The 11,366-nt window shown below is 37.7% G+C and overlaps 1 long non-coding RNA gene across 1 annotated transcript; it reads right to left on the reverse strand.

Annotated features, from left to right (window-relative positions):
* Positions 1-2,609: 2,609 nt before the first annotated feature.
* Positions 2,610-3,588, reverse strand: LOC113295811. The gene is made up of 4 exons (XR_003332934.1): positions 3,539-3,588; positions 3,231-3,294; positions 3,022-3,101; positions 2,610-2,884 (listed from the first exon to the last, which is right to left on the reverse strand). It is a non-coding gene; the product is annotated as an uncharacterized LOC113295811 (long non-coding RNA).
* Between the last annotated feature and the right edge of the window lie 7,778 nt (positions 3,589-11,366).

An 11,366-nucleotide genomic window follows, 5' to 3' on the forward strand; every position in this document is an offset into this window, starting at 1 on the left:
ACCAAGGAATATTGGTTCAACTATCAACAATTCATCAAATGAGCAATACTTGCTCACCTCAACGTGAGAATTACACCTCTGTCTCAACGGACACGTTCAATTCACGAGTTTCAGAACATTTTGCAGAATCATGTTCAACTCAGCAAATACATGGGCTCATCGTCCCATGAAGTCAGCAACTGACTAAATACACGTCTTCCCTGCAGACTCCACGTTCACGAGACATCAATCGTGTCACTTGGGGGGATATCAACTAGGGTTTTGATCTGGCGGTCTACGGCACGTGTGTTCATACACACGATGGACTGTGAGCAAGTCATGCAATCAGTTGAAGGAGTTAACAAAGTAGTGGATGGAAAATCGACCAAGTCTCCGCACGATGAGCAACTGGTTTCAAACACGATTTCCATTTCCCTACTCTTTGATTCCATCAACTGTCACACTTCATGGGATCATGGTGTCTACAATTCCAGCAATATAAATAAGTCTCTGAAATCATGATTGGAGAGACAACGATCTCACGTCTCACAGACAACACGAGATCAACACCTCATCAATTGAGCAATTACTCTAAACTGAGCAACTTCAATCATTCAGAACTTATCTTATTCAGAATACACAACACACCCACAATCTTTGATTACCATTGATTCCACACATTTCTCAGCTTCCCTACTACAGATCAACCCATCCTCTCTTGTGAACGAATTTACTCTGGAACGGCCGTTGTCTTGGTTTAAGCCGGAGTACTAAAAATTGATCTCTCGAATTCAAAGCACTCCCTTCTTGCAGTGCATCTGTGTGAGGTTGAACATTTCGCTCGGTTCAAGGGGTCTCCTCCGTACGGTCGTCTCCTCAATCCCGTGAAAACCAGCAAATCGTTTTTCCCCATCTACAATCGGAAATCAGACTCAACGAAGAAAGAACTGCTACTCAACAACATGAAAGAAAAAGGCGTAAGGAAAATACTAAGGAAGTACAGGACGCAGCCTCCTCAGTACCCAAAGCCGTCTCAGACCCGGAGACAAGCACCTCCGCCACTCCAGGCACAGATGTCTCCGCCAAATGACAATTACAGAAAAGAACTCCTCAAATCTGCTCACCGGTAGAACCAACAAAGAAATTAACATCGGGACGGAGGCAAAACCAAAGATGCTCAACATCGGAACTTTGCTTGATGAAGAAGAGGAGATGTAACTACAAAGGCTACTAAAAGAATACGCAGATGTCTTCGCATGGTCAATGGAAGACATGCCGGGAATCGATCCGAATTTGGTCTCACACCACCTTCGGCTCAGACCGGAGATACCACCGTTCAAACAACGCATACGTAAAGTGGCAGACATCTACCACGAAGAGGTGAAAAAAGAGTTGCAAAAGTTACTTGCAGCTGGATTCATATGAGAAGTCAAATATCCCACTTGGATATCAAACATGGTCATTGTTCCTAAGAAGAACGGAGGTGTACGCATTTGCATCGACTTTAGCAATCTCAATAAGGCGTGCCCCAAGGATAGCTACCCACTGCCAAATATTGACCAGCTGGTCAATGCAACCGAAGGCCACCAAAGGCTATCCGTCATGGATGGATACTCAGGCTATAACCAAATAGCCCTTGCGGAAGAAGATCAGGAGCATACTATGTTCTTTACCCCACGAGGCCTGTATTGCTATACAAGGATGCCTTTTGGACTAAAAAACGCGGGGGCAACATACCAACGATTAGTAGACAAAATCTTCAAGCCATGGATAGGCAAAATACTTGAAGTCTACGTAGACGACATGCTCGTCAAGAGCAAAGAAGCAAAAAACCATCTCTCGGACCTAAGGGAGATATTTGAAGCCATGAGGATCTACCACATGAAGGTGAACCCGGACAAATGTACGTTCAGAGTTACCTCAAGAAAATTCTTAGGTTACTTGGTCACCAAGCGAGGAATCGAAGTAGACCCTGAAATGGTCAGAGCAATAATGGATATGCCATCTCCGCAAACCCTAAAAGGAGTGCAAAAGCTAAATGGAATTTTAGCTTCCATGGGAAGATTCATATCAAGATCATCAGATAAATGCAAAGCATTTTTTGACACACTAAGGAAAGGAAGCAGGTTCACATGGACCGAAGAGTGCGAACAAGCTTTTCGCAAGATCAAAGAGTACTTAATATCAGTACCCATCTTGTAGAAACCGAAGACAGACGAAATACTCACACTATACCTAGCAGCAACAAGCTACGTTGTGAGCGCAGTGTTGATACGAGACCAAGGGCAAGGAGAAAAGCCCGTATACTACATCAGCAAGACACTCAGTGTAGCGGAGCGTAACTACACACTACACCAAAATCAGGATTTTGTCACAGGATATATCTGTTACTAATAATATATTTGTAACGCATATATTGCGCAGCAAAAACGCCGTTATTAATATTGTTGTAATTTCTTGTAACAGTGTTTTTTGTGATAATTACTAATTACACTCCCAATTATTAACCGTTATAATAATTAATATCCACAATTGGTCTAATTTTTAGAATACGAGACGTGTTATATATACCAGAATTTTAAACGGCTACAAGTGTTACTCTTTCTTGCAACAATTAATATAATGCCACGAGTCACAATTTACACACTTTCTGTAACGTTTATTTTTGTTAAAAATTGCGTTTGCAACAATTCTAAGAGAAAACACGTGTCTTTATTTAGTCACAGTTTTCAAAAATTGACCCAGTTATTTCCGTAATAATCTTTGTCACACTTAAATAAAAAATATTGGTGACCGGAACCTGGTCGGAGTTCCGGGCTACAGGCCACAGCTGTGATCATCTTATTATCGTCACCCAGCAAAGAAATGTCTTCATTGTATGCTCCCAAAAAACCAATACACCAACCTGTGACGGATACAAGAAACAAGAAACAAGAATCAACTAGCTTCAATGAATTCAAATTCAGTAATTCAGAAATTAAGAAAGAGAGATCAGATGGTAGTGCATGATAAGTCTGGAGTAAATTTGAGTTTGAATAATACCTGATTTGTGAAGACGGTTGTGAACGGCTCGAGCCATGCTTGACGGGTGAAGGCGATCGTGAATACCTTGAGTCTTCAAACTGCAGAACAAATTTAAAGTATGTCAGCAGAATTCTGAAGTTGCGAAAAAATAGATCGAGTGACTAAGTAACACAAAATCCAGAATGGTGAAGAGTTTCTAGGAAAATATGAGTATCAATAATGCTTACAACAGAGGGTCGGATTCCTCCTAGTGCAGTATAAAGAGAGTTCTCCAACAGGTATTCTCATTTCCTACAATCAATCAGACACCGTCAGCAATGAATACAGAACAAAAAAGCCATAAGCAACAAGTATTAGAGACGCACCACTGACAAATGTCCTAACCATGTATGGCATGAAAGTTAAGAAGCAAAATGAAGGCATGTAATCTCATACAGATGCATCACATATTGAAGACATTAGGAATTGGGTTTTTTACAGAACTAAGAAAAAAATCAGGAATATACAAGAACAAATCAATTAAGTTCATTGTTACCGAATTATATATCATCCTTAGTGGGATAGTCATATGACCATATACATTCATCTCATGCAATCTACCAACATCTACTTGTTGGAAATCCGGCAAAATAAGCCCTGCATCAACATTTTATACCAGTAAGTCGTCTAGGCTACTCAAATCTCCTAACTGTTAGGTAAATAGTTGAATTTTAAAACTAACAAATACAAAGAAAACTCCTAACTCGAAGTCCGCTAGAAAACAAAACCAAAGGGAGTGAATCGAAACCCAATAGGGGTTATACCAAAATAATACGCTAAAAGGGAAATCAATCATTATGAAATTTGAGCTAACAAAGTTGAGCATGTCCAAATTCATAAATTTGAAAAGCGTGGCAATACCAACATTCACTCAAAGGTACTATCAGAAACAAATATTAATCAACCGATGGTGAACAAACATGACAAACACATATAATTGAATATAAGTGAATCAAAGAACTAGTAAAGTACCCATTCCTTCTTTTTGCAAAAGTTTGTGCAGAAATTCGTGATAGAAACAAATACCCCATGCTGGAGCAAGTGAGAGTTAAACCGGGATTTTTATATTCTTAAGAAAAATCTTATGATTAATCCAGCAGCTTAAGCACTGTCCACATAAGGCCACCAAATTTCTCTTGACCATCACTAGAGCTATTCAACAACACCATTTATAACTCATACACACAACCACGAAACTCGAAATGAAAACATCCAATTCATGGACACCTAGAGAATTCGCATTTTACAATTTCACATGTCACATATTACAGAAATTCTGTTTCAGAACTCAAGAAAGAAAGCGATTCAAAATTACCTTTCCACAGGTTAATAAGCATCATTTTTCACAAACTTGATGGTGTTATCAATTCTTATATGCATCCAACTAGGGCGACTAGCAGTGACAAGACGTTCGCTGAAGCCCTAAAGAAACCAAATTTATCTTGGGTGAGAAACATTATATAAAGTAGAGAGAGCAAAAGTGGAGTATAAAAAATAGGGGACTCAACAAGAATACCTTGCTCAGTGCATTAACTGCCATGATTAATTGTTGTATATTAGCAATTTTAGCATAAGATTCTTCCTGATTTTGTATGTTGGCATTTAAAAGCTGCTCCTGGACCTGAATAGAAGGGAAATTAGACTAGAAAGTAGAAAAGCATTATATAAATTTAACTAGACGAGAGTGGAAGCTACTCCATGCATGTAAGAGCAAGGTGTACACGAACTTTATAACCAACAGAAATGTCTTCCCCTGCCCATATAATAACGTTCCTTAAGAAAGGTTTCATCCCTTACATGATTGCATAAAGGGATAAGTATTGACGACAAATACTCGGCTTGCTTCTCTTGTAGGACATCTTCCATCCCAACTAATAAGCCAGTTGCCTGCACTCCAATGGCAGTTAATCAGAAAACATGGGCAAAACAGATGGACTGACATACATGCGACTCCCATCTTCAGATCCTGAATTTGTCATATCTATTGATTTCCAATCCAACTGCGTAACTGCGCTACTCTGTCTTGGAGACTCTGAAAACAGATTTTCATTTATAAAGGCAAAGCAAACAAAAACAATGCAAGTGGACTAACACACATGGGAAGCAACGATATATCAATTTCAAACTAGTGGAGAATAATAACCTGCAATTAGGGGTGTAAATTGGGCCGGGCCGGGAAGCCTGGCCTAATTATTAAATGGGACGGGACAGGTCGGGCCTGGAAATCTCTTGCCCATCAGAACAAATAGGCTGGGCGGACAGGACTATACCTGTTAAAAGACTGCCCATGGCCTATCCAAGCCTGTTTAGTAATTTGGGCCCGGGCAGGCAGGTTCAGGGCGGGCCTTCAATGTATAATATTAAAGTTTCAACAACTTAATCAATCAAATACTTCCATAAACAAATCAATAAACTCATGTTCTTCAAAGATCAAAATTGTTCACTCAAAACGTCCCCTAATAACTCAATTTAAAAACAAAGACTCATGCGTCCTTTTCTACTTGCGCAGCTTAGCAGTCCATGACTCCACACAACTTTATTCTGAAAATACTAAAAGAAACTTTCAAGCTATTCACCTGCACAAAAATAGAAAAAGATCAATACAAAAATTTATGGAAAGAGCGTACTGTTTTCTGTTCACTCTAGATTACAGAAGTATCAAATTGTAATTCACTAACACTTGCATTGTGTGCTATGTTAATATATAGACAGTAAGTCAGTATTCTATTATCTCTATAGAAACCAGCATCGAATTATCATGTAAATGAAAAGTGATCATGAACATAAAAGGATGTGAAGACAGATATTTACCTTAGAAAAGAAGCGACTGACGAGATTAAGTGGCCAAACGTTCAAGTTCATCTGCCGGAGTAAGATCATCATTCAAAGGATCAATCGGCTTAAAAATATCTTTCATCTCAGCCTTCCACCAATCTTTTAGAACGACTGAACACTCCAACATATCCGGAGTTAAACTACTTCGGTAATCACCTAGTATACGTTTCCCGAGAGAGAAGGCAGACTCGGAGGCAACTGTAGATGCTTGGACTGCTAGAACATCACGAGCGACACAAGAAAGTACTGGGTACCTCTTTTCATTGCTTTTCCACCAATCTAACATATCAAAGTTCTCGATATCAGCCAAAGCAGGTTCAGGCTCAGCATAATACGTCTTTCGTTCTTCAGATGATGTAGCAAGAGGGTCTCTTTTTTGCCGATTGCGAGATGCCCAGAAAGTGCTTCCAGATGAAGTGGAGGAGACCTCGGTTGAAGAGCCTGAATGCATTGGACTAGCAGAAGTCTCTGAAGTACCTGTTGAAGTCGGCGGACCACTGGAAATTGTAGTTACCTGTTTATCATGCAAAACATTTGAGTACTCCGCAAACAGACTCTTCAGCTTAGCATCCATTAACCTACTTTGTTCGCCGTGGCATCGAATTGAGAATGCAGAAGTGCCAAAGCATTCTTCAATATCAGAAAGAGTACTTTCCTTTCCTCTTAGATTAAGACGAGGATCCAAAATAGACCCTAACCCAAATAATATAGGAGTTTCACCCCAATACTTAACAAACTTTTCCTCCATGGCAGCAATAATATTCTTGAAAAATGGGTTATCTCTGTGATTCTTGAAGACCATACCAATTTCATATAAATATTGAAGAACTGAGTTTCTAGTCACATAATGAACTCCTGAAAAATAATTAGTGGCATCATATAAAGGCTTCAAAAATGCACATAACACTTCAGCGTGTTCCCAATCAGTATCATCAATAGCGTGTTCCCAATCAGTATCATCAATAACATGAGGACATGACTTATCATCAAGGAAGGCCGACAACACTTGACGGTAGGGAATTGCATCTTTCAACATAAGATAAGTGGAGTTCCACCTATGTTTTACATCAAGCTGCAATTTTTTAGGCCTAACACCCATATCATCACACAATAACCGGAACTGTGTACACCTTGTACCCGACATAAAAATATACTTCAAGCTACCCTTAACATGTTCAAGCATCTCAGTAAACCCCTGAACTTTTAATCCATCATGGACTACTAAGTTCAGGATATGACAACAACACCTAACATGGAATAAATCTCCCTTAGAAGGAAGGTTAGGCAATAATTTTTTCAATCTAGAAACTGAGACAGTGTTTGCACTAGCATTATCCGTAACTAAAGAAAATAATTTTTCTGAAATACTTCAATCATGAACAAGCTTGCGAAAAATGAATTCAGCTATATTCTCACCAGTATGAGATGTGTCGATTAAAGCATAAGTTATTATTCTTTTTTGCAGCACCCAATTCTTGTCTATGAAATGTGCAGTAATACCCAAGTAACTCAATCTCTGTTTTGAGAGCCAAATATCGGATGTCAGTGAAATCCTGCCAGGACTATCAAGAAGAATTCTCTTCAACTGTTGTTTTCCCTCTAGATAACACTTATATATATTTGTCCTCAAAGTATTACGAGAAAACTTAACGAAACCAGGATGAAAACTAGCATTGATGAACCATTGGAAAATAGGATCTTCAACGAATTGGAAAGGGAGCTCTCTTAAAATAATTAGCTTAATGACATTTTTCCTAGCTCTAGCCTGGTTGAAATGAAAGGTAGCAAATTTACCTTGACCATTTACAGCTATTGTGATCTGTGAATTATCGGTGTTGCTCTTCTTCAAACAACTATTTGTATGCCTTTTTAGGTGTGAGGTTCCAGCATTGCCACCTAATTTTTTCCTTTCTCCAAAGATTCTGCAAACTGCCCACATTATAATTGTCCCAGGATTTTCTGAATCTTCCTCTTCTAACTGATCAAAACCACCCCATACCTCAGATGTTAACTTTCTTTTTGGCTTTCGGATAGTTGCATTTGTTGGAGCTTGAGTTCCATTAAAATCAGAATTGGTAATAATCTCAGATGCTGCTTGTGAAGGATTTTCGCCTACTTGACTAGGATCCATTGTGAGAATTCCTGTGTAGAATATCATTGAATGTATAAGTTATACAAGTATATAAGACTGGTTAAGTTCACTCGGCAACTACATACTAGCATATTGTAATTAAGGTCAGTGAAATATAGAAAACAATATGAACTAGTGAATTTCTCCTTGTAAGTACTCCAGTAGTACAGTTTCAAATAAACAAGCAAACAGGTGCATAATTCCCATCAGTACTAACCATCACGTGAATGAAGTAAGAAATGAAAAAAGGGATGCCAAAATCACAAACCAAAAGCTGTAAAAAAAATTTTGTTCCACCTATGTTTCATTCCACTTGAGTGCTGGAAGACTATCCAGTGGTTCAAAACTTTAAAAGACAGAAACTTTAATTATAATCTTTCATTCAAAATTCAATGATCATAAAAAACAGTATCTAGTGATTCAAAACTAAATTGGAGTTTAACATCCAACACCTAAGTGAGCACTAAAAGATCCCAATTTCGTTTACCGATTTGAATATATTAATCCATTTCGTTCATACCCATGAATACCCCATCAAACAGAAAAGTAATTTATAATCATAAATCCTAAGCAAAATTAAAACATCAATCGACAACAATAATGTCCAAATCAATTGAAACAAAAAACAGAAATGAATACCCAAGTTATTATTATCACTTATTAGCACATGTATCAAGCAGAAAAGTAAATCTATCATCACTTAAAATCATTTAAAACAACATTACAAGATCAATCACTAGTAACAATGGAAAAATCAATTGAAATAAAAACATAAAACAAGTGAAAATGAAATCACTGAAACACATACCTTAGGCTTAGCCGCGTAGCAGTACTTCGGAATCAAGCTCTCGTTTGCGGTTCTTCCAAACCCTTATATATAAAATGAATACAAGAGAAAGATAACTTTGATTGTGACCTAATTCAACTAATGTATAACAAAATTTCCTATAATTACTCCAAGATTGGATCATCTTTCAATAGGAAACCCTAAATTTTCTCACTAAAAATAGCAAAATGAATATATGCAGAAAAATACTCGGGATAGAATCGATAGACCGGTATTCCAAGTATATATCTAGATATAGAATGAAAGCGGAAAGGAATAATTAGGCCGGGTAAATGGGTATGCAAACGGGACGGGTAATATTAACGGGTTGACAGGACGGGTACCGGGCCGGGCAAGACTTTTTTACTCATGGCATGTGCCCGTCCTATTATTTAAAAGGGCTAGGCCGGGCTAGCCTGTGACGGGCAACGGGTACCCATGGGCTGTTATGGGTAAGGGCGGACGGTACTGGGCTTAGGACTGCCGGGCAGAATTTACAGCCCTACCTGCAATATCCTTTCGATGAAAGAGAACAAACTAGTTGAAATAGCAGAACAAACCCCCAATTCGATGATTGTGACAGAACTTTACATTGCATCAGATATTTCACAAATTGAAAATTAAGATCAATAGACGCATCTTAATTTAATAGAAAACTAACTAACCAAGGTGATTTACACAATTCGTGTTGTATTAACCCTAGATTTAAGCTGTTTTAAAAGCATAAACTTCTATGTACGAAGATTAAAATCTAATTATAAGCACAGATCTACATGGTTATTGATGGATTTGAGATAAGAAACAAAGTTAGGGTTAAAAAAAATAGGGATTTTTAATTGAATTCCATGTTAATTCCATCAAAATTCTTAAAATCTTATCAATCATTATGTAATATCAGTAATAGCATCAAAGAAGACATCTTCTTCAGATTTAGTTGACATTAGTTGACAACCATTTCTCTGTGTTACCATTGCTTTTTTATTCATCTACACAAACAAAAACAATCACTTCATCAATCAAATTAAACCCATCAAAAAATACAGGAAAAAAATACCAAAAAGAGAGAAGGAAAGAGAAAAGACCCTAACCCTTGATTTCGATTGGGATTTGGTTTTTGCTAGCATCCAGTTGATGTTGTAGTTGTTCTCCATCAGGAATATCTTTTTCGATTCAAATAAAGCAAAAAGAAAAGAATCACTGATATTTTAGGTTCAGGGATGAGGGATTACAGTGGTGGTAGCGAGTGATTGAGTGAAGGTGGCCGCGGCTGTGTTGATGGTAACTTATGGTTTATTTTTTCCGCTGGAGAGAGACCAGAGAAATTGAGAAAGAGATAAGATAAGACAGAAATGGGGGAATAAAGTGAGTGAATAAGAGTTTTGGGTTTTGATAAGCATCGACGGTTCATATTAACCTAAAGTTTATCATGCGGATCGTGTAAAAATCCGAACGACTAGTATTTGGTTTTGGGTTCTCATATGGATTAAGGGAAGTGTGTGAAAAGCATGTGTTATTTTCATGTCGGTAAAGATCTTGGTGCCGAAGAGTTTCGATTAGCGGGAGATGTCACGAAGCTAAGTAGATTAGTAAAGATAGACCTGATTTTAACATCATTCGGATGAATTGAAGATGAGATTTATCAGATTTGAACATCCCAGGTTCAAAGATTACTTGAGTTGGACTTGAGTTTCTCATTCGGATGAACTAAAGAATAAATATATCAGTTTCGAACATCGCAGGTTCGAAGATTACTAGAGTTAGACCCGAGTTTCTCATTTGGATGAACTAGAGAAGAAATATATCAGTTTCTATCATCGCAGGTTCCAAGATTACTAGAGTTAGACCCGAGTTTCTCATTTTGATGAAATAGTGAAGAAATATATCAGTTTAGAATATCCTAGGTTCAAAGATTACTAGAGTTAGACCAGAGTTTCTCATTTGGATTAACTGGAGAAGAAATATATCAGTTTCGAACATCGCAGGTTCAAAGATTACTAGAGTTATACCCCAGTTTCTCATTTGGACGAACTAGAGAAGAAATATATCAGTTTTGAACATCTCAGGTTCAAAGATTACTATAGTTAGACCTGAGTTTCTCATTCGGATGAACTGGAGAAGAAATATATCAGGTTCAAAGATTACTAGAGTTAGATCTGAGTTTCTCATTTGGATGAACTGGAGAAGAAATATATCATTTTAGAACATCTCAGGTTCAAAGATTACTAGAGTTAGACCCGAGTTTCTCATTTGGATGAACTGGTGAAGAAATATATTAGTTCGGAACATCCTAGATTCAAAGATTACTAGAGTTAGACCCGAGTTTCTCATTTGGATGAACTGGATCAGAAATATATCAATTTCGAACATCGCAGGTTCAAAGATTACTATTGTTAGACCTGAGTTTCTCATTCGGATGAACTGGAGAAGAAATATATCAGTTTCGAACATCTCAGGTTCAAATATTACTAGAGTTAGACCTGAGTTTCTCATTTGGATGAACTGGAGAAGAAATATATCAGTTTAGAACACCTC

Source organism: Papaver somniferum, chromosome 7 (genome assembly GCF_003573695.1).
Source record: "Papaver somniferum cultivar HN1 chromosome 7, ASM357369v1, whole genome shotgun sequence".
NCBI lineage: Eukaryota > Viridiplantae > Streptophyta > Magnoliopsida > Ranunculales > Papaveraceae > Papaver > Papaver somniferum.